This window comes from Staurois parvus, unplaced genomic scaffold (genome assembly GCF_062004578.1).
Source record: "Staurois parvus isolate SC_StPar_1 unplaced genomic scaffold, SC_StPar_1.0 ptg000708l, whole genome shotgun sequence".
In the NCBI taxonomy this organism is placed as follows: domain Eukaryota; kingdom Metazoa; phylum Chordata; class Amphibia; order Anura; family Ranidae; genus Staurois; species Staurois parvus.
Window position 1 is genome coordinate 7440861 of NW_028318504.1, and position 21047 is coordinate 7461907.

Sequence of the window (21047 nt, forward strand, 5' to 3'; positions counted from 1 at the left end):
CCCAGTTGTGAAGCCACAAGCTGTCACAGCTGGGTGCCCACAATGAAGATGCCGGCACCAGGGAGAGAGTATAGCCAGTGAACCTGGCTGCAATGAGGACACCGCTGGATCGAGGGACAGATCAGTAGCTGTTTTTGTAGCTATTGGCTTTTATTTTTTTTATATTGTGACTGGAGCTCCACTTTAAGTGGTTAAACATTTTCATCCATCTCTGCACATTACTTTTGTTCAGGGGCGGACTGACCATTTGGAAACTTGGGCACTGCCCGAGGGCCAGGGGTCAGTAGGGGGCCCCATGAGATGCCCCTGGTACCTTTTTCATAGGCTTTTTTGAGTTTGGGCAAGAACACAGGGGCCCCATGATCTCCTATTGCCCGGGGGGCCCCATGAGTTCTCAGTCCGCCCCTGCTTTTGTCAATGGTCATCTCCATAAACCTTCTGTAGTCTTCTGTGGATGTAAGACAATCTGTATACCTCCATCGTCAAGAACTCAGTGACAGCTTGCTGCTTCTGCTTGGAATCCATTATTTACTTGAAATGAAGGAAGAAGAATTATTTTAGAGTAAGAGTTACTTTTCCAACATGTGAAATTTGAAAAACCTATGTACGTGAATAAAAATAAGTTATGCTCACTTTTGTACTTACAGTACAGCCCTCATATATAGGCAAAAACACACCCCTACCATCTCCCCAGCTACTAGGACCATGAAGAAATGATGCAAAAACTGATTTGTCCACCAATACTTTATACTGGCTTTTAAAAATAACAAATGCAAATGTAAACCCAATTGAAATGTTATTACTTACAATACATTAAAATAGACATTAGATGGCGGTGGCCTGTTATGCAGGGTTACTCACATTGATAGAACAGCTCTTTGGACTTGTTTCTGAACAGCAGGACTTGACTGGTAAGCAGAGTGTCTGGAACTACATTTCCCAGGACAGGTAGTGTGTGGGCGGGGGCATATAAATGTCAAAGCTTAGGAGATTGGCCAGGGGAATGCGGAGGGAGATTGAAGGAGAAAGTGTGCTGAAGGCTGAAGTGCTGAACTAGGTAGCGGAGGCAGGATCAGAGAGAGAACACGGAAAGAACTCACTGACTGCCCGATTTGCTACACTTCCAAGCAGGCCACTCTGACATCAGGAGACAGAGCAGGATCCAAAGTCTGAACCAGAGGGCCCATGGACTGTCTCTATCCCAGGGGCGGACTGACCATTTGGAAACTCGGGCACTGCCTGAGGGCCCAGGGTCAGTAGGGGGCCCCATGAGATGCCCCTGGTACCTTTTTCATAGGCTTTTTTGAGTTTGGGCAAGGACACAGGGGCCCCATGATCCGCTATTGCCCGGGGGCCCCATGAGTTGTCAGTCCGCCCCTGCTCTATCCATTGGGAAACATAAAATTCACTGGACCACAATGATTGGGTGAGAGAGACCCATGCATCCACTAACAAAGTGAACATTGATAGTTTGTCACCCCAGTTATCTACCTGCTCAGTTGTGAACATTTCATTGCCCTAGTCTGCGGCCTAGTTATACCAGCGCCATTGCTGGAATACATGTGTAGTACAGTTAGCTTTCCACAGGATGTACAGTTACAGTAAATATCAAGACACAGTTGTGCCAACTGAATCAACCAGCCCCTTTCCCTTTCTGCAGAGCAGGATTCTCTCAACTGCCCATTCTTTGCCTTTGTCCACAGACATTTGTGCCAATCGTTGCTATTTACTACGTCAAGCTAAATTCTTAAAGGGAACCTTGCACTAACACTTTATCATCAATCAGGGAAGTGTTAAATCTTCTCCTTTTCCATCACTATCTTTGATGTGACCGCCATAAGGAACTACACTCCACCCCTTGACGCAACTTCACATCATTTAGGCCCCAACAAGCGCGCATAATACAGAGGGACACTGCCAATCATAGCTGAGAATCCTCTATATTTCACATTTTAGTCTTGTTATCTAGTTCTGAGGACCCACAGTGAGCGTATATGTTATTGATAGTCATTCCTGCTCACTGGATATTCAACAGTCTCCTCAGACTAGAGGCAGTGGATTATTTCTGAAACCAGGCCTGCTAACAGATACTGTTATTTTATTGTGAATGTCATTACTTTTGCTCACAGTTGCCAAGAGTGATCAGACGTGCTGCCAATACCAGAATTATTTTGATATTCTTGACACATTTAACTCCAAATCCAATATACACTTCATTTTAGTTTATACTACCCTGTGTGTGAGTTCATTTTACAGGTGCGATTTATCACCATAGTACAGTGGTGTCAGCAGAGGTTGGGCTTTCAACGAGAGTTCCAGATTTACAGGGAACCCAAAAATTACTAAGCAACCCATAAAGGGGTAGTGCTACACAGAAATATAGAGATTATGGTGTCCGTTTATGAACCAGCGGTAACAGATCACTGCTCAGTTCTCCTGCATTCTCGGAGAACACAGTTCTTCTGTGAATGCCTTTTATGAAGCAGTTCTCTGAATGAAGGGAGAATGGTCTCCAAACGCTGGAGAACGGTCTACAAACACTGGAAAATGGATCAGTTTACTAAGCAGAGGTAAATTATCGCTGCTTAGTTTGCGGTCCCTCCGATTCTCCAGCTCTGGTCTGGAGAATCTGGAGGGAGAACACAGATCTCCAGTAAAGGGCTGAACATGTTCTCCGCTGATCTCCTGAGTGTCATAAACTGAATGACCAGAGAATAGCTGCGATCCTCTGTATCGCAGCTATTCTCTGTGTCGTAAACGGACACCTTAGGGTATTACAACACGTTAAGTACTTAAAAGATTATTTAAAGACATCTACATATATATCACGACCAAGAAGAAGAACAACAACAACTGAAGAGGAAAGAAAAAGAGGAGGAATTTGGTACCAAAAGAGAAGCAGTTGGGCGTTGTGCATGCTTTACTTACACTGAAGACTCTTCTAAATTATTGAGTACAGGTGTTTTCATTGAGGGGTAATGTTAATCCTACAGCACACATGACATTTCAGACAACAGTGTGATTCCATTCTTCAGTTTGGAGAAGACCCTACCATGGTATGACCAGACTGGTGTGGAGGAACTGGAATGGCCTGCACAGAGCCCTTGCCTCAACTCCAACAAAAAGAAGGAATTTTGCCTCACTTTGAGAGATTTCCTCTCACTTCCTATTATGGCAAACGCAAACTTACTTGGGTTTAATCCGGTCCACAGTCTATCAAAACTCAAATAAATCACTCAAATAAGTTCCCTTTAATAAACATTCACATGTTTTTCTTTCAATTCTGAGTTTAGATTCAATGTGAGTTTATGTTCGCTGTCAACCTGTCAAATGATTTGTACAAACTAACATTCGAAATTGAAAGCAAGTGTCAAAAACTGCCTGAAGGCACCTTTATTATTAAAACTAAGGTTTAAACTGCCTATATTTAGTATTCCCTGATTCCTCTTTTCCCCCTTCAATGATATGCTGATGACATTTTTAAATAAAACCTTTTCTATTTTCATTACATATCTTATATTAGATCCAATGATGTCATCACTGGATTTCTGTACTTCTCTATGCAGTGCAGAGAGATCTTGGCTGGATGTTGTAAATAGCTTTCTGAAAACATCACTCTATCAGTAATCCTCTAAAGAGACCTCAATGCTAATTTAAGGCAGAGGGACAAGTCTTGGGAGGAGTTATACAAATATCAAAATGCCTTGATGTTCAAATGTCAGTCTGGAGGAGCTAGTGATCTTAATCAGGCTTTACTTGCACCCACGTGTGATACTTAGCGACCATGACTGAAAAAAAAATGAAATTCAATAAAAGAAATGGGTGTCAGGAATAAGAAGAAAGGATGGTCAGATCTACACTCAGGAAACTTGGACCAAGACTGAATATGCTTTAAGTGAGATTTAGTTACAGTGAAACATAACTCATCCAAACACCAGCAAACAGAAAACACAGAAAATATAAATATATAAGTGAAACCCAATGACATAAAATCTAACTAGCAACCTAACAGAGTAATAAAAAGCCCAACTAACAAGCTGAGTGTATACAGTATATACACAAAATGGGGAACACAGGTCAACTAGGTTAAATGGAGATGCAGGAAACAGATGGGAAGGAACAAGAAGAGCAGATAAGTAGGGCACAGGATGCAGGGCAGGAGAATCATTGGATACAATCTCTGGCAGCAGAACAAAACACTGGTATTAGGGGCTCTAGTATGGATTACCTAAATATCCTCCCAGCAGCCAGCATCAAGTGGAAACTGATTGCTGGGATCTCCTGGCTGCTGGGAGACATCCGCTGATGGGCACTAGAACTATAACCTACTGATCTGTGAAGCACAGTACCACCAGCAGGTGATCCAGGTCCTGGAATTCAGCCTTGCCTTTAGTCTTGTTTCTGTGTACTCATGAACTCATCATCCTCATCCTAAGAGCAATGTCACTGGGGCTAAGTGGAAATTCATGTACAGGCCACTATGAAAGAGAAAATCTCAACTTCAGGTTCAGTTTTTTGCCCTACTCTGCCACCTTACTAACCAATGTTACTGTACTCTAAAAAAAAGTGTCCAAAGGTATGTACCAGTCCATCCAAGTTATCGAGTTCAGTCAAATTAATGGAAAAAAAGTTATTTTGTGTTCCAACATGACTATGCCCTTATGCCCTAGCTCCACAAAGACATGCATTGATGAATTTGGTGTGGAGGAGCTTGAGAGCCCTGACCTCAACCTTACTGAATGCATTTTGGATTAATTGGAATGCTGACTGTAAGTCAAGTCTTCCTATCCAACATCAGTATCTGAGCTCACCAAGGCTCTTTTGGCTGAATGTGCAAAAATTCCCACAGACACACTCCAAAAGCTTGTGCCGTCCTGGGAGAGTAGAGGCTGTTATAACTACAAAGAGGAGACTGGTTCCATTTTAATAACTTGCCTTACTCTGGATCAACTGTAGGTATAGGATTATAACTTTTTTTTGTTTTTTTATGGTTGAACTGGATGGACATTTGTCTTTTTCCAGCCAGACTAACTATGTAACTATGGTTTTGCAATAGAATGTCCAACAAGCTGATAACATTGTGATGATCAAGTGTCCAGAAATGTTTGGTTTAAAATGCATGTGTGCCCCCACCTCTGCTCTGTTACCAAAGCTGTCCTCACCTATCCATCTCTATCATGTACAGTCAGTCCCTTCTACACAACTTCCAGATGACCAAGATATGATGCAACTGATCAAGAGGGCAAGATGGAGATGTTTGAAGAAAAACATTTAAAGTATAACTAAAGGCAAAATGTTCTTTTTTAGTTTGCAAAAGAAATTTTAAGGGATTAAAATACCTGACAGGTTTTTATTGCTGTGTCCCCATTAGGGAGATTCCAATGGGGACATTAGTTCTGGTGACAACCCCTCTATAGAGGGGTTTCCTCTCATTTCCTGTTTTGGCTATGGGACAGGAAGTGAAAGGAAATCTGCCCAATTGGACACAGATGGTGAAAATAAACTTTACAGGGTTTCTAACCTTCCCATATTCTTTTCAAAATAAAAAAAATCTTTAAGTTTAGGTCTACTTCTTAGGTTTAGTTAGTTCTACTTTAAATATAAGGAAAGAAAATGACCACTCTAGAATCAACAGCTCCAGAATCAGATTGTTTGAAGCTAATTATGTGTAAAGCTTGTAGGAAACCCCATTGTATGCTAGATTTTAGTCAGTGAAAAACAACTCCCCATTTCTGTCAAGATTCCTACTTAGTAAAATGCATATTTCTAATATTATACCAGGTTCCTTTTACCACAGTTCTCCAAGAACTGACAGACATAACTGGGCTCCTGAAGAATGCAAAGATACACCCAATCACAAATAAGGATTAACTTTTCTGATCAAACCTTAGTAAATTAGTACATCATTTTTGGTTAGAGTAGGGAATAGATAAAACATCTGCTAGCAGGACAAACCTACTCTACAATCCAAAATTTAAAAGACTTGGGATACAGCTTATCACATGACCACATATTTAGGGAAGTAATACAGGCCATACATAGGTGGAAAATTGTAACTAAGATTTTGTGTTCCAATTTCGCACCATTAGTGGGCTGCAGCATAGACTGATTTTCATGCAGCCATCAAATTGTGATTAGGCATGTTGGAAATTTTTTGAAAAACAAACAAATTTCTATTCAAATGATGGGAGAATCTTGGGAGAAATATAATCAAAAAAGAAATGAACATGAGCTGTGACCTGGAAAGAAAAGAAGATTCCCAGCCACTAAAATTCTTTTCTGTAGCAACATAAGGTGAAATTGAAGGCTTGGTTGGTCAAATTTGTTCCAAATCAATGGTGGCACCATTTGATTACAAAATGTACAAAATTTCTGAGTTTTGAAAGAAAATTCTTTTAGAATGCGACCCACACATGGCTTGCCTAAAAGGAGCATATTTTTTTTTTAGCTGCTGCATTGATTAGCTAGATAAAGGTGGTATTGTTTAATAGGCAGCGTGAGGAGAATACATTTTTTTGTAGGGGATGACCTCTTCTCTTTATGTCTTTATTTTTATCATCCTTCTTTCCTTCAATTATTTCTTCTTATTACCTCTCCTTGTATTGACTGTTTTCCTTGCTTTCTCTTTTTCTTCTTTCCCTTTCATTTACTCATTTCCTTTCTTGCCTCCTTTCTCTCTTCCATTTTTCATTCCTTACTAACTTACTTCCTTCCTTCCTTCCTTCCTTCCTTCCTTCCTTCTCTTTATCTTCCTTCCTTCCCTCCTTCTCTTTATCTTCCTTCCTTCCTTCCTCCTCTTTATCTTCCTTCCTTCCTTCCTTCTTTCCTTCCTTCCGTCTCTTTATCTTCCTTCCTTCCTTCCTTCCTTCCTTCCTTCCTTCCTTCCTTCCTTCCTTCTCTTTATTTTCTCCTCCCTTTTCTTCTTTCCTTCTTGTTTTCCTTTCTCCATCCCTCTTTCCTTCCTTCTCTCCACTTTTTCCTTTACTTTGCATTACTTGTATTTACTGAAACTATGCCATATCTCAATTAACTATTTTCTACACTTGCTTTGTATTGCCTTCATCTTAATTCAGTTTTAAACACATTCCTATTACAACAAATCCTTTTCTTCGTATTGAAAGGATTCATTTTAAACTGTCATTGTGTTCATTGTAAATCCTGTAGTACATTGTAAATCTCCCTGTACCTCTGAGCATTTTCAAAGCCATTCTAAACCCAGCACGGATAAAGTACCCTCATTAGAGGAACTGCATTGTATGAACAATGATTCTTCAATTGACAGCTCTTGGATTATCTCCAAAGATACATAGCTACCCAGGATCATTGCATTAAGAGCAGCCATCCAGAAGGGGATTGTGCAGAATGTCATCAGGTTTATTATGTAATATATACATGTCTTAAATGTGTATTAATCATTTGTTTGTCTTAGGAAAGCCTTAAACACACAACTTACATGGACTTCATTTTATTCCTGATTCCTGCTTCATATTTGATTTAAGGCACATCAGAAATTCTCAGGTGATGGTTGCTGCACTGAGCATACAGACAGATAAGAAGTAGGCTTAAAAGTTGGCAAACGGAATAGAAAGACCAATAAACCCAAAACACAAGTCAGTTTATATAAAAAGCGTTATTAATACGATTTACAGATATGAGGATAGGCAAATTAAAAAAGAGAACTTAGAGCAGTAACCAAAAAAATGTATATATATTGGAGCTTACCAATCTTTAAATATGGTGGCTGCATTAATTTTCTTTTTTTAGGATTTTTTCCTTTTTTTTATCTGGTGATCCAGCCAGTAACATACTTCCTGTCTTCGAGTGGCTCCACTCTGAGAATCAACAGAGCCACCCTTGGTGATCAGCATTGTCAGTCTGAATGGAGAGTAGTGTCTGATGTCCTGGCATATTTACATGGAATTGAATACCAAGTTAAAGCCAAGCTTTACACTTATTGTAGATTTTTTTTTAACTTTACTCTAATCTGGTAATCCTGTGAGTAACATATTTCCAGTCCTTGGGTGAGCTCAATCCTCCACTGTAACTATGGAGGCAGCTATTGTTTTCACATACGCTGGACAACAAATGAGTCTGCCTTTGTTTATCTCCTTTACATGGGTGTCACAAGACAATTCATACAGGAGCACATTCCAACACACGCCCCAAGGCGAAAAGGGCAAAGGTAGCCTCTTGTATGTGCACTTATGTTTATGTGCATTTGCGTGTACATGGGCATGCTGGCACTGAAGTCCAATTCTACCATTGGTCCCATAAGTCCTATTTAACCTCTTGGCACTGGAGCCTCCCGGCCCTTTAAGGGGTTTGTGATGCTGGGAGTCAGGGTGGAGTTTAGGGTCATGTGACCACCATGATTGGCTGTCACAGTGGTCACATGTTTGGCTACTTGTGATTGGGACCGTTCTGTGAGGCACCGGTAAATGTGCCAGGAGCATAAGGGGAGTCCTATTTAACTCCTTGGCACTGGCGCCTCCCGGCGCTTGAAGGGGTTTGTGATGCTGGGGCTGGGAGGTGGGTTTTAGGGTCATGTGTCCACCATGATTAGCTGTCACAGCGGTCACATGATTGGCTACTTGTGATCGGGACCGTTCTGTGAGGCACCGGTAAATGTGCCAGGAGCATGAGGGGAGTCCTTTTAACTCCTTGGCACTGGCGCCTCCCGGCCCTTTAAGGGGTTTGTGATGCTGGGACTGGGAGGTGGGGTTTAGGGTCATGTGTCCACCATGATTGGCTGTCACATCGGTCACATGATTGGCTACTTGTGATCTGGACCTTTCTGTGAGGTATCGGTAAATGTGCCAGTAGCACGCAGGGCACGCGCTCTTGGCACATGTTTGTTTACTTTTGGTACACAAATATGCAGCCACTCAGCATCAAGGCTCAGCCTCCTAGAGGCCGCATATTTGCGTACTGTCGGCGCCAACAGATTAAGGGTCAAAGCTGAACCAAGAAAGTGCTGTATAGTCTTCAACTATTACCTTTGAGTAACCTGATCCTGTTCTTTGCCTACCTGTTGCTGACCTAGCTTGCCTTTGGACCTGTTTCAACTCTACCTGCCTGTTGCTGACCCAGACTGTATAACTGCCTTCTCTGTGCAACCTTGGCCTACCTCCTTACCAGGACTTTGCCTGACTGACTATCTGACTTCACATTTGCCAATTTCAGCTTTTTCCTTGACCATGTCTCTAGCTGCCTCATTATTTCTGCAATCCTAGCAGCTGCTGGTCCAATCTGCAACTTGTCTTCCACAGTGACCACTCTGCAGCCTTGTTCTTCAATGACATTTTGGGGTTTATTTACTAAAGCTGGAGAGTCCAAAATCAGACTCCCTTCTGCATAGAAACCAATCAGCTTCTAACCTTAGCTTGTTCAATGAAGCTTTGGCAATGAAACATGGAAGCTGATTGGTTTCTATGCAGAAGGGAGTCTGATTTTGGACTCTCCAGCTTTAGTAAATAAACCCCTTTATGTCTGTCCTCATACCTGCTTTTAAGTGCCACTCATCCATGACACCCTCTAGAGCCTTCTGCAGAGGAATGGGTGTTCATAATGGACTTTCAATCCCCATGGCACTCCATGCCCTCTCATCGTGAGATCTGTCTTATCTGCAGACAGTTGGGCTCTGCAGGTGTTTGGGTACCAATAATTTCTGATTTGCATAATTCTCTGCAGACCTGACAAGTCGGCATGCAAATATTCAGACAAATAAAAAGATTTGCAATTCGCCTTAATTAGGAATTGATGCACTCGTCACTATTTGCCACCTGCTTGGGTTGGAGCTGTTACAATAGCCGAAGCTCAGTAAAAGTTATGAAGAATACTGTATGTCCTTGGTCAGATTTATGAGTCCAGAGCCTCCTGTGTAGCAACATAAGCTCCCCTGTTTATTACATTTTTAATACAGATTTAGTTTGGAATAATTTCAGATGTAGGAGCATGCAGTGGGCAAATTATATAGTTATATTGTTAGGTTGAAAAAAAAGACCATCTGGTTCAAGCAATAGAAAATAAATAAATAAATACATAAGTAAGTAAATAAATAAATAAAGTAGATAAATAGAAAACCTCTATATGCACAATCGAATATTCACAGTTGATCCAGAGGAAGGCAAACAAACCCAATAGAGCATGATCCAATTTTACTCCGGCAGAGAAAAAAATAAATTTCTTCCAATTGGATAATCCCTGGATCAGCAGTCACTGATGCCATTACCTATAAATTGTAATATCTGGTTATGTTTTGTTCATTTGGGAATGTATCCAGTTCTTTTGTAACCACTTGCCGCAACTGGCCATTTCTAACATGTTGAACATTCATTTATAAAGAAGAACTATTGTATTGGCAAAGCTTTTTTTTTTAATTTTTGGATAGAGCAAATAGAGCTTTCTTTTGGTGGTATTTGATCCCCTGTGAAGTTTGTATTTGTTTGCCCTATAAACAAAAAAGACCATCAATTTTGAGAAAAAAACTATATTTTGGACCTTTTGCTATTAAACGTCCAATAAAATTTTTTTAAAAATGTATTCTGCTCCATGTCTTTACTAAAAATAAAATCCCAATACGTGTAAATTAATTGGTTTACGTGAAAGTTATAGCGTCTACAAATGGCGGTATATATACTGGAATTTAGTTTTTTGTTTTTTTTACTAGTAATGGTGGCAATCAGCGACTTATAGCGGGACTGCGGCGGGCATTCTGACACTGGGAAGAACTGATTTGGTGTCACTGACATCCCCAGTGACACCAATACAAGGATCAGTGCTAATAAATAGCACAGACACTGTACTAATGGCACTGGGCAGGAAGGAGTTAACATCTGGGGCAATCAATGGGTTAACTGTCTGCTGTGTGTGTTTTACTATGAGGCTGTGTCTGTGCTTTCCACTGTAAGCACACTGATCAGTGATCACCAGGTACCGACGAGTGATCACCGGCTGTGACCTGCTGATTGACAGCCGAGGCTCACGCCCGCCTCCCTACCCAGAAATGCCAAATCACGTATATATACGTGATTTTGCGCACCCCTGCCGCCCTGTAGCAGCATTTCTGCTATAGGGCATTTCGGAGTATGCGCAGTAAGCTCCTTCATCAGACCTCTCTGCGCAAACCCCGAAACGTGTTTACCGCCCCCACCCTATGCCACATCAGATGTATGCGTTCCATGATTCTTTCTGAAGTTACAGCCATCTTTGTTTCGACTTCCTGAGTTTCACGGGCAACGCTGCCGCTAGAAGGCTGGATGACCCTTCCCTGCACCATCAGGAACATCATGTTAGGAACCTACCGGTGGTAGCCTTTAGCGTTACACAGACCAGAATCCCCCAAGGAGCGGAATCTAAGTCCCAACCTGCTTGTTCACCAGGGCCCCTGATGGTGGGGATGGACTTGGAGTTCACACAGCTGTGGTAAAAGCACCACTGGAGGTGTATAGCAGGTGAGAGCCTGATATGAGGAGGTAACAAGAGCAGTGTCGGGCAGGCCAGGTCGGTAACGGTGGAGGCAAAGTGGTACAAAATCAGTAGGCAGGAGGATAAACAGGTCAAAAGCCGAGTTTGGTAAGAGGAGATCAGAACGTGCAGGGTTACGCAGGAGAATGGTCAGACAAGCCATGGAACAGAACAGGAGACAGACAGCAAATCAGGGTCAGGCAGGGTCGGCAACAAGGCAATCTACAATACAGGAACTCAGGATACAGGTAAGACCATACGGCAACTAGACACAGCCCTGAACTGTTTTAAATAGGGCGCCCTGATTGGTGCCAGGCGCGCGTCCGCGATCGTGAGTGCACATGCACGAGCGCCGCTGAAATCGCAGGTGTCCAGGTCCCGATGCTCTCACGCTAGTGCGGCCGGGCACACCACGCATGCGCAAACCCGTGCACAATCGTGGCCAGCTCTGGGGTCCCTGACACATCAGTCGCAACCCACGATGAACCTTTTATATTGTTACTCCCAGGGGCGGACTGACAACTCATGGGGCCCCCGGGCAATAGGGGATCATGGGGCCCCTGTGTCCTTGCCCAAGCTCAAAAAAGCCTATGAAAAAGGTACCAGGGACATCTCATGGGGCCCCCTACTGACCCCGGGCCCTCGGGCAGTGCTCGAGTTTCCAAATGGTCAGTCCGCCCCCGGTTACTCCTGTAAGTGTTATTTTATCTTGTGAATAGAATAAACTGCTAATATAACACTTAGAGGTGTTTTCCTTCCTTTTATGTTTGTTTGCACTAGAGCCTTTCCTCTTACTCTATGAAGAGCTGCCTCAGTGTTATTGACCCTATCTATCCTTCACATCCATCTGGCACCCCTCTCAAGTAGCCACAGAGGTTGGTCTCTAGCAGGAGCGCCTTATGGACTATACTTTCTAGTTAGAAGCTGTTTGGCTACCATGTGCAGATGCACCAGTTTTAGTAAATCTACCCGTATGTGTTCATGCACACATAGGCTTTTAGAGGAGTTTAGGAGCAGCGGAGTTTAGAGGCAGTTCTCCTCCTGCATGCAGAAGAATCCCATTCAGGAGAGGAGCTTTCGGGCATAAAAATGCCAGATGTGGCTAAACATGCCTAAACATGCTTAATATCATTTAATTTTTATTTTTGTTTAGTTTTAATTGCTTACCTTGCGGGTAAGATTTGGGGTATACTTACTGTGAAGAAGCCTTTCCGTATATGGAGGTTGAATCTCTTTTCCTTCAGACACAAAGAATGCCCCCTTGCCAGGGGCGGACTGACAACTCATGGGGCCCCCAGGCAATAGGGGATCATGGGGCCCCTGTGTCCTTGCCCAAACTCAAAAAAGCCTATGAAAAAGGTACAAGGGGAATCTCATGGGGCCCCCTACTGACCCCGGGCCCTCGGGCAGTGCCCGAGTTTCCAAATGGTCAGTCCGCCCCTGCCCCTTGCCCTTTGTAATGACCTTAAAGTAAATAACTCTACGCCAAGCTATATGGACCAGTTATGAATTATTATATATATATATATATACACATATATATATATATATTGTATCTACATTCGTTCGTAGATGGAACCACCACCTTAGCATTTTAAAGCTGAACTCCAGCTTTACCTTCTATTTTGAACATTTTAGAAGGATCTTTCCTTTGGTGAAAGTGGTTTGTCTTATTTCCCTGTGTACTTTGAGTTCTATACAGTCTGCATTGGAAGCTGCAGCTAGGTATATTGATCCCATTTCATTTCCAGCCTGGAAGACTTCAAGCCTCATTTATCCCTGTCTCTGGCTCACCCCTTTCAGCTATTTGCTTTCTGTACTGCCGATCATTTAATCTCATAGCGTCATATCGTGAAGGTTTTGCATGCAAATGCAGTCCACCCAGGAATGCTCACACCTTGAGCCTATGCAGCCACCCACAAGCCCGCCTATCAAGACGGCTTAATATTTCATAAACCCTCGCAAGAGTCAGCCCACTGCTTGGGATTGCTCTTGAGAGAAGAACTGAATCAGCACCCTGCCGGCCCCTCCTACCAGCCTCAATCTTAAGACATAGCAATATAGCACTAATGATGTCAAGGGATCTAAAACAAGGTATATATTAACCACTTGAGCTCCAGAGGATTTACCCCCCTTAATGACCAGGCCTCTTTTTGCTACTCGGCGCTGCACTAATTCAACTGATAATTGCGCGGTCATGCAATGCTGCACCCAAACAAAATTTACATTCTTTTTTTCACACAAATAGAACTTTCTTTCGGTGGTATTTGATCATCTGTGCGCTTTCTATTTTTCACGCTATAAACAAAAAAAGGCCAAAAATTTTGAAGAAAAACAATATTTTTTACTTTCAGCTATAAAAAATATATAGTAAACTCAAAGTTGGTTATAAATTTAGGCCAAAATGTATTCTGCTACATGTTTTTGGTAAAAAAAAATCCCAATGAGTGTATATTGATTGCTTTGTGTGGAAGTTATAGCGTCTACAAACTATGGTATAAATACTGCAATTTACGCCATTTTTCTGCTATACAGCGCTGCACTAGTTTAACGGACAATTGCGCGGTCATGCAATACGGTACATAAATTAAATTTACATCCTTTTTTTCCCCACAAATTGAGATTTCTTTTGGTGGTATTTGATCGCCTCGTGCGGTTTTTATTTTTTGCGCTATAAAAAAGGCAATTTTGAGGAAAAAAAAACAATATTTTGGACTTTTTGCTATAAAACATGTCCAGTAAAAAAAAATGCAAAAATCAAATTTAGTCATAAATTTCTGCCAAAATGCATTCTGCGACATGTCTTTGCTAAAAAAAAAACCCCAATACTTGTAAATTAATTGGTTTACGTGAAAGTTATAGTGTTTACAAATGGCGGGAAAGATACTGGGATTTTTAGGTTTTTTTTTATACTAATAATGGCGGCGATCAGCAAATTATGGCGGCGATCAGTGACTTATGGCAGCGACCAGCGACTTATGGCAGGACTGCGGGACTGCGGCGGACATTCTGACATTGGGGGGTACTGACTTGGGGTCACTGACATCCCCAAAAACACTAATACAGTGATCAGTGCAAAAAAAAAACACTGACACTGTACTAATGGCACTGGGGAGGAAGGGGTTAAGTTTATTTTGCAGGGAAGGGTTATCTGTGTGAGGGGGAGTGTTTTACTAGGGGGCGGGGATGTGTACTGCACAGGACACCGCTGATCGAGAGAGAGAAACTCTTCTTTCTCGATCAGCTCGTCCTCGAGCTGTCAGGGAAATGACAGACAGCACAGCTACTGCAGCTGTGCTCTCTGTCACTGTTTGCCGCCAATCGCCGGGACACAGCCTGTAAGGACCGGCTGTGACCCGGCGACTGACATCCGCGGCGGTGATCGGCGGGACAGATAGGGCGGCGTCGCGCCTCGCGCGCCCCCTATCTGTTTACAAAACACACGTTTTAAAAGGCGGTTTTGCCTGCCCGTGCCGCCCTGCCGCCGTATTTCTATAGTGGCAGGGCAGCAAGTGGTTAAAAAAAAAAGGATTTGGTTTCAAAATTATAATTGTTTGCTGATTGGAACAAGGAAGGGATAATGTACAATATCAGCATATCTCATTTTAGCTTTCCATGTTAATTATATGTAACAGTGTCATGGATCCACCCACACGCCACGCCCACAGCGACTAGCTAACCGAGGCATGCACATGTGGCCGTGACAGGGGGTAAGAGGGAGTAAAGGGGACTTAACTTTGAATATATAAAACCGTATATAAGATCAGCCTTGATACACTTTCACAGCCCGCACTACCTTTATGCTACCACCAGATGGAGACTCCACTCCAATCCAGCTGGTCGACCACACACTGGCAGATACAAATCTTACATACAATCTGGTGCACTGATTAGAGTTGAGGACCAGCTTAGTAATTACACACCCTTCTAAGGTCCCTCCAGCTACCTACAGCTTGAACCCGGAGTTAATTACCCTTCCACTGTCCACACCCCCCCGCACCAGACACACCACAAAAGGTAGCCTGCCACCACTCAACAGTTTATCCACAGAACGGTCTGCTGGGACACCCCACACACACAGATCTCCGTCTTGCCGATCTGTTACCTTTTACAATCTGCACGCAATCTGCCCACACACAGTGCAATTGTATACAGATTGGCAATGAGCTTGACCGAGCATTTAAAGGCACTAAAATACGATACAATCTAATCCAATCTAATCTCTACAATCTAATCTCTCTGAAGATATGAGCACGTGCTTAAATACACAGAAGTCACTAATTAATTTTAAGATTTAATTTCCCGAAAGTGGGCAGTGCATAAAATATGTACAAAATATAAAAAGTTACAGAAATACAAAAAATACAAGAAGACACACAAATGACTATTCACTATAAAATAATAAGGGAACAAAACAGAATAAAACTTTTACCAAGATCTATCCTGCGACTGGAGCAAGTCAGAGCGTCAGCAATCCGTCAGTCAAATCGAACTGGCTCCATACGAATCACAAATGTCCCAATGCCCGAGTACTCCTTTTATGGGGATATGGACGTAGGCGGGACATTAGTCCTTGGCCAATTGACCATGGGGGGCTGCTCCTATACCTGCCCACAGGATGTTCTGGATGCTGACCTGCCCAAGTTCAATCGGACTAAGGCTGGCTTGAAACACCAAGTCAGGGATTGGATTTCCTACACCAGCGCATTGGCCCGATCGCGACAGTACCAAACACCATTTGACTGTCTCAATCCAGCGCCACCTAACCATTTCCTGCATTTTCCTGGCCTTCTGCCTAAACCACAAATATAATTTTTAGTGCTGATGTAGCCTACAGAATGTCCTAACAGAAGGGAGCATGTTCATCTCTCTGCAACTAATATTTTAGCTTTTATGAGAGATGAAACATACCCCTTTTGATGTATGGATATATTCCTTTTAGAGCTTCCAATGTCAGGCAGACAACCTGGGGCCACTTCCTCCAAACCGGTTTCACCAGAAAGTGACAACCTTATTAACACAAAGGTGTCGAATCCCAGAAGCCCTGCTTTTCAGCCTAATTGATGCTAATTGATGACCACTGTCTGAGTAACTCATTTCCCCAATGACAAGGACTGAATATACATCCTTAATGACAATGGAATGTCCCTACAGAATATACATCCTTAATGACAATGGAATGTCCCTACAGTTACGATTACATATTGCTACTGATCACATCTTATCTACTCAAATCTGTACATTTATATCACATGCACGTTACATCATGTCACATGAAACTGGCTTTTCACTTTCCTCATTTGTTTGTAAAGTCCATTTTGGGACCTGGAGCCTGGAGATTTCAAAGTGATTTGGGAGGGATGAAATCTACAATCCTAAGGACCAGGTTTTGGAAATGGGCAGGAGACTGATTGGTCAGGTGTGTGTGGGCTTCTTCTAGAGTCAGAACCAGGGTTCTGGGCTCCACCCAACTGAGGAGTCCATGTGGGTACAAGGCAGCAGCCACAAGTGTGCATGGTGGCACAGAGAAGTCTGACAGAGCACACAGAGGGCCCAAGCCTGTGGGATGGAGAAGCAGGAGTGCTGAGAAAGGGCGCTAAACCCAGGTGCAGTGTGTTGCATATGAATGGTCAAGAGGACAGAGGCATGAAGCCTGAGCAGCGGTGCTACTAAAAAGAGCCAGGAGGCTAAATCTTTGTTTTCGTTTGCATTGATGGTGGATAACCCTGCGTGGGAAACCTATGATGTATGGAACTTTCTTTTAAATAAAATTGGGTGAAAACGGCCTTTAAAAAAGAAGGAAGCAATTGACTGTGTGCTTAAAATGTTCTACTCTTGATGCTAGTTCCCACATTACCTACAATGTATGCTGCTTGTCCCTTCTCCTCTCTAGCACTGTTTGGACCCCTGTTTGTAGACATGTGTGATTTTTTTCGTTTTGATCCATTGATCAGACGAAAATTTACTTTTCAAAAATTCGGATGTTTCTGAATTTCTGAAAGGACATAAAAACAAATGGCAATGAATCTGAAAAAAAGTTATAACGAAACTAACAAATGCATTTGTTTCATTTGAATTAATAACATTTTTGAATTTGTTTGATAAGATAATGAATGATCCAAATTCATTGTGAAGAACAACTGGTTGTTAAGGAGCTGTCCTTAACAACCAAGACTCATCTGCTGTTAGAAGGATTCCCCGCAGACAGCAGAATGTATAAAAACAAGTGCCTGCATTAAAAAAAAAAAAAATGTGCCCTCCCCCCAATCCCTACCAGGTCCATAATGTCTGGTATGGATTTTAAGGGGAACCTCGCACCAAAATCTTTTTAAAAATGGTCTGGAGTTTCCCCCAAATTCCATACCAGATTGTGATTAATGCTGGATTTACATCAGGCGACATATTTTTATTTATTTATTTTAATATAGAACTTGTCTTTGTGCTTTTCGTTACATTTGACCTAATTTGTGGTGAATGAGTAGGGGAACATAGTACCCCATAATCATTTACAGAGGAGGGAACATTGGGCCCCCTTGTTAAAGGGGGCTTCCAAATTCTTATAAGTCATCACCTGCACTCTCAGAACCACTGATTGCGAGGAAGAGACCCTTGTCCTCATCAACATAGGGACAAGGGGCTTGAGGGGTTAGCATCCCTCCCCAAAGGCAGCTCCCCATGTTCAGGGCATATGAACTGGTATGGTGCAGGAGGCGGTGGGACTCGCTCCGCCTCCCCTTTTCCTGGCCTTCCGGGCTGCATTTTTGGATTAGGGCCTGGTATGGATATTGCAGGGGAACCCAGGCCATATTTAAAAAAATGTTGGCACGGGGTTCCCCTAAAAAATCCATACTAGACCCGAAGGGCCTGGCATGGTTTGGGGGGCCCGCGTGCTGCTTTTTTTTTTTTTCAAATGCTGGCACTTGTTTGTATACATTCTGCTGTCAGTGAGGAATCCTGCTAACAGCAGATAAGCTGTGATTATTAAAGACATGGAAACCGCCCACTCCTTACCAGCCAACTATTCACATAAATTTGGATTGGATTCAAAAATACTGAATCCTTCTGATACCAATACATATTCAAAATGAATGCCAAAGATACAAAACGAATTCCAAAAACAAATCTGTTCAACATAACAAATATGACAAAACTAAATTCTTCAACTAACGAATGCCTCTGATACAAAATGAAAATTCCCGGCGTACATATGCCTACCTCATTCTAACCTATGGCCCTCTTTAACCATTTGGAGGACTCTTTGCAGATCCATAGTTGTATTAAACTTTTGTGGGTATAGAATGGAAGGAAAAAAGACATTTTTTAGGTAAAAGAGAAGAAACATAAGGATAATTATGTTAGCTGTCATTGAACATATATTATTAACAATCACTGAAGTTCTTTGTCTTATCTTAAAAGAAGTCTTTGTACCAGAAGTCAAGAGAAAGTATCAATTTAAAAGAGATTACTTTCATGTGGAACTCTTTGTTTTGGCTCAAATACGAGAAGTGATTAAATCCATTACTCAAGGGCAGACACTATTAAAGGTAACTTCATCAATTAGAAGTTTGTTTTGTCTTCTAAGCTCAGGACCACAAATTGCTGCACTAATATCTTGGTAACCATGGCAACTTAATATTGTCAGGTCCAATTATTTCAAGAGATAAAGAATGCATATATTAAAAAACATAATAATAATAATAATTCATATCAATAATAACATGCATTATTATTATTATTTTATATGAGTGATGCATTAGTGTCTTTCAATTCCAAAAAAATCAAGGACTTGAAAAGCTGAATCAGTTATGCTTGAGTATCTTTACTTAATAATTATAGAGAACGGTACATTGCAACAATTCAACCTATATCCTATAGAATGATATTACAAAAGATTTGACATAAACGTGAGTATAAAAAAAATAAGAGCTGAAATAATAAAAGGGTCTTTGTGGTACAACTAACAATTGATTATTATGTTTCGTATATCAGGTTGATTGAATGTCAGCAGTTTTAGACTCATGATTTAGATAATGCCTTCCACAAATGTCTTGATTTTCTTTTAATATTTTTGTAGCGCTATCCCTGCAGGAGCCCAATAGTTCAGAAGCTACCACAGGCAACTGTCCATCCACTCTGGCTTTAATAAGCAGTCTAAGGGTTGTCTTTTTAATACGTATTGCCCGGTTGTCTTTTTAATACTTATTGCCCGTAAGAACTTGGGATGGGGAAGAGGTGAGGGTAGTATGGGATACTCAAGGCACGCTGAATAGTAACTGGAGAACACTCTTGACTTGGCTAGGCTAGAAGTCATCTTCTTTGTTTTTCTTCATGGTATGTCTGTGCAAATTCATCCTTGTTCACAACTTCTGTCCGGTTTCACCAACGTAAGATCCTTTGCTACATTTTTGCTTTGGATAAGGTACACAACATTACTGGAGGTGCAGCTGTATTATCCAGTGATATTGAAGATCCCCTTTGAGTCCCGATTGTCTTTTTAATACTTACTGCCCGTAGAACTTGGGATGGGGAAGAGGTGAGGGTAGTATGGGATACTCAAGGCATGCTGAATAGTAACTGGAGGACACTCTTGACTTGGCTAGGCTTCTCTGAATAGTCTTGATGACAAGGGTTAACAGGAATGGCCAGACCTGAGACCCTGTAAGAGGCATCTGAGAAAAAGCTACTATTGACACTTATCCTTCAAAATAGCACACAGTCACTTGGATCTTGAGCTCAGGTCTATTCTCACAATGTCTCTCCAGGACAGTCGAATGTCTCTAAGTTTCCTCCAGACATCTCTATGTCTCAGGACAACTGCTTAGCTCCTAGCTTCCACCAGACACTCTTTGTTGAGGGAGATGGTAATACTTATAATGCCACAGGACCGCTACACAACTTCCAGCTTCCATCAGGCACTTTTGTGTGAGCATTCCAGACCAGATCCTTAGGTGAAACTACTTAGTTAGCCCCAACATTCATTGGGAATATGCCCCTTTCCCCAGCTCTGTCAAAGCTGGGACCTCGAAGAATTGTAGCAACTTCGGCAAGCTACCTCAAAAGGGCAATAGCCCCTGAAGCTGGAAACTTCTCCAGCAGGATAAGGACATGGCTGATCCAGCTGCAGATTATTTATGTTCTCTCTAGCCATCTACTGGGCACATTTACCCAGGGAGTCACAGCAGCATAATACATATTCAAGCTGCCTATTTGACTCTCCCAGCCACCTATGTTCTAGAAGCCTCCAGAAGGCAGGGGAAAGCAATCAAACCTGCAACCTGTGAGATCCATAATAGCCCACAGAAATCAACAGCTGCTCCATTGCTCACAAAGGAGACAAAAAAAATAGATTTTTATTTCTTCCTTGCAACATACCTAAAAGAGTGTTACATTTTTGTGACAAGAAAGGTGGTTCTTTGATAAGCACTTTTTTGGAGAAGGGAACAAAAACAATTGAGTACTTTCTGTGATACTTTTTCTATTTGCACTAACATACAATTTTCAGGAACAGTTTTTGAGGTATGTCCCCTTCTTCAAGGTCTAAACAGTACTACTTCACAAAGTTTTAGCAGAATGCTAAAAGA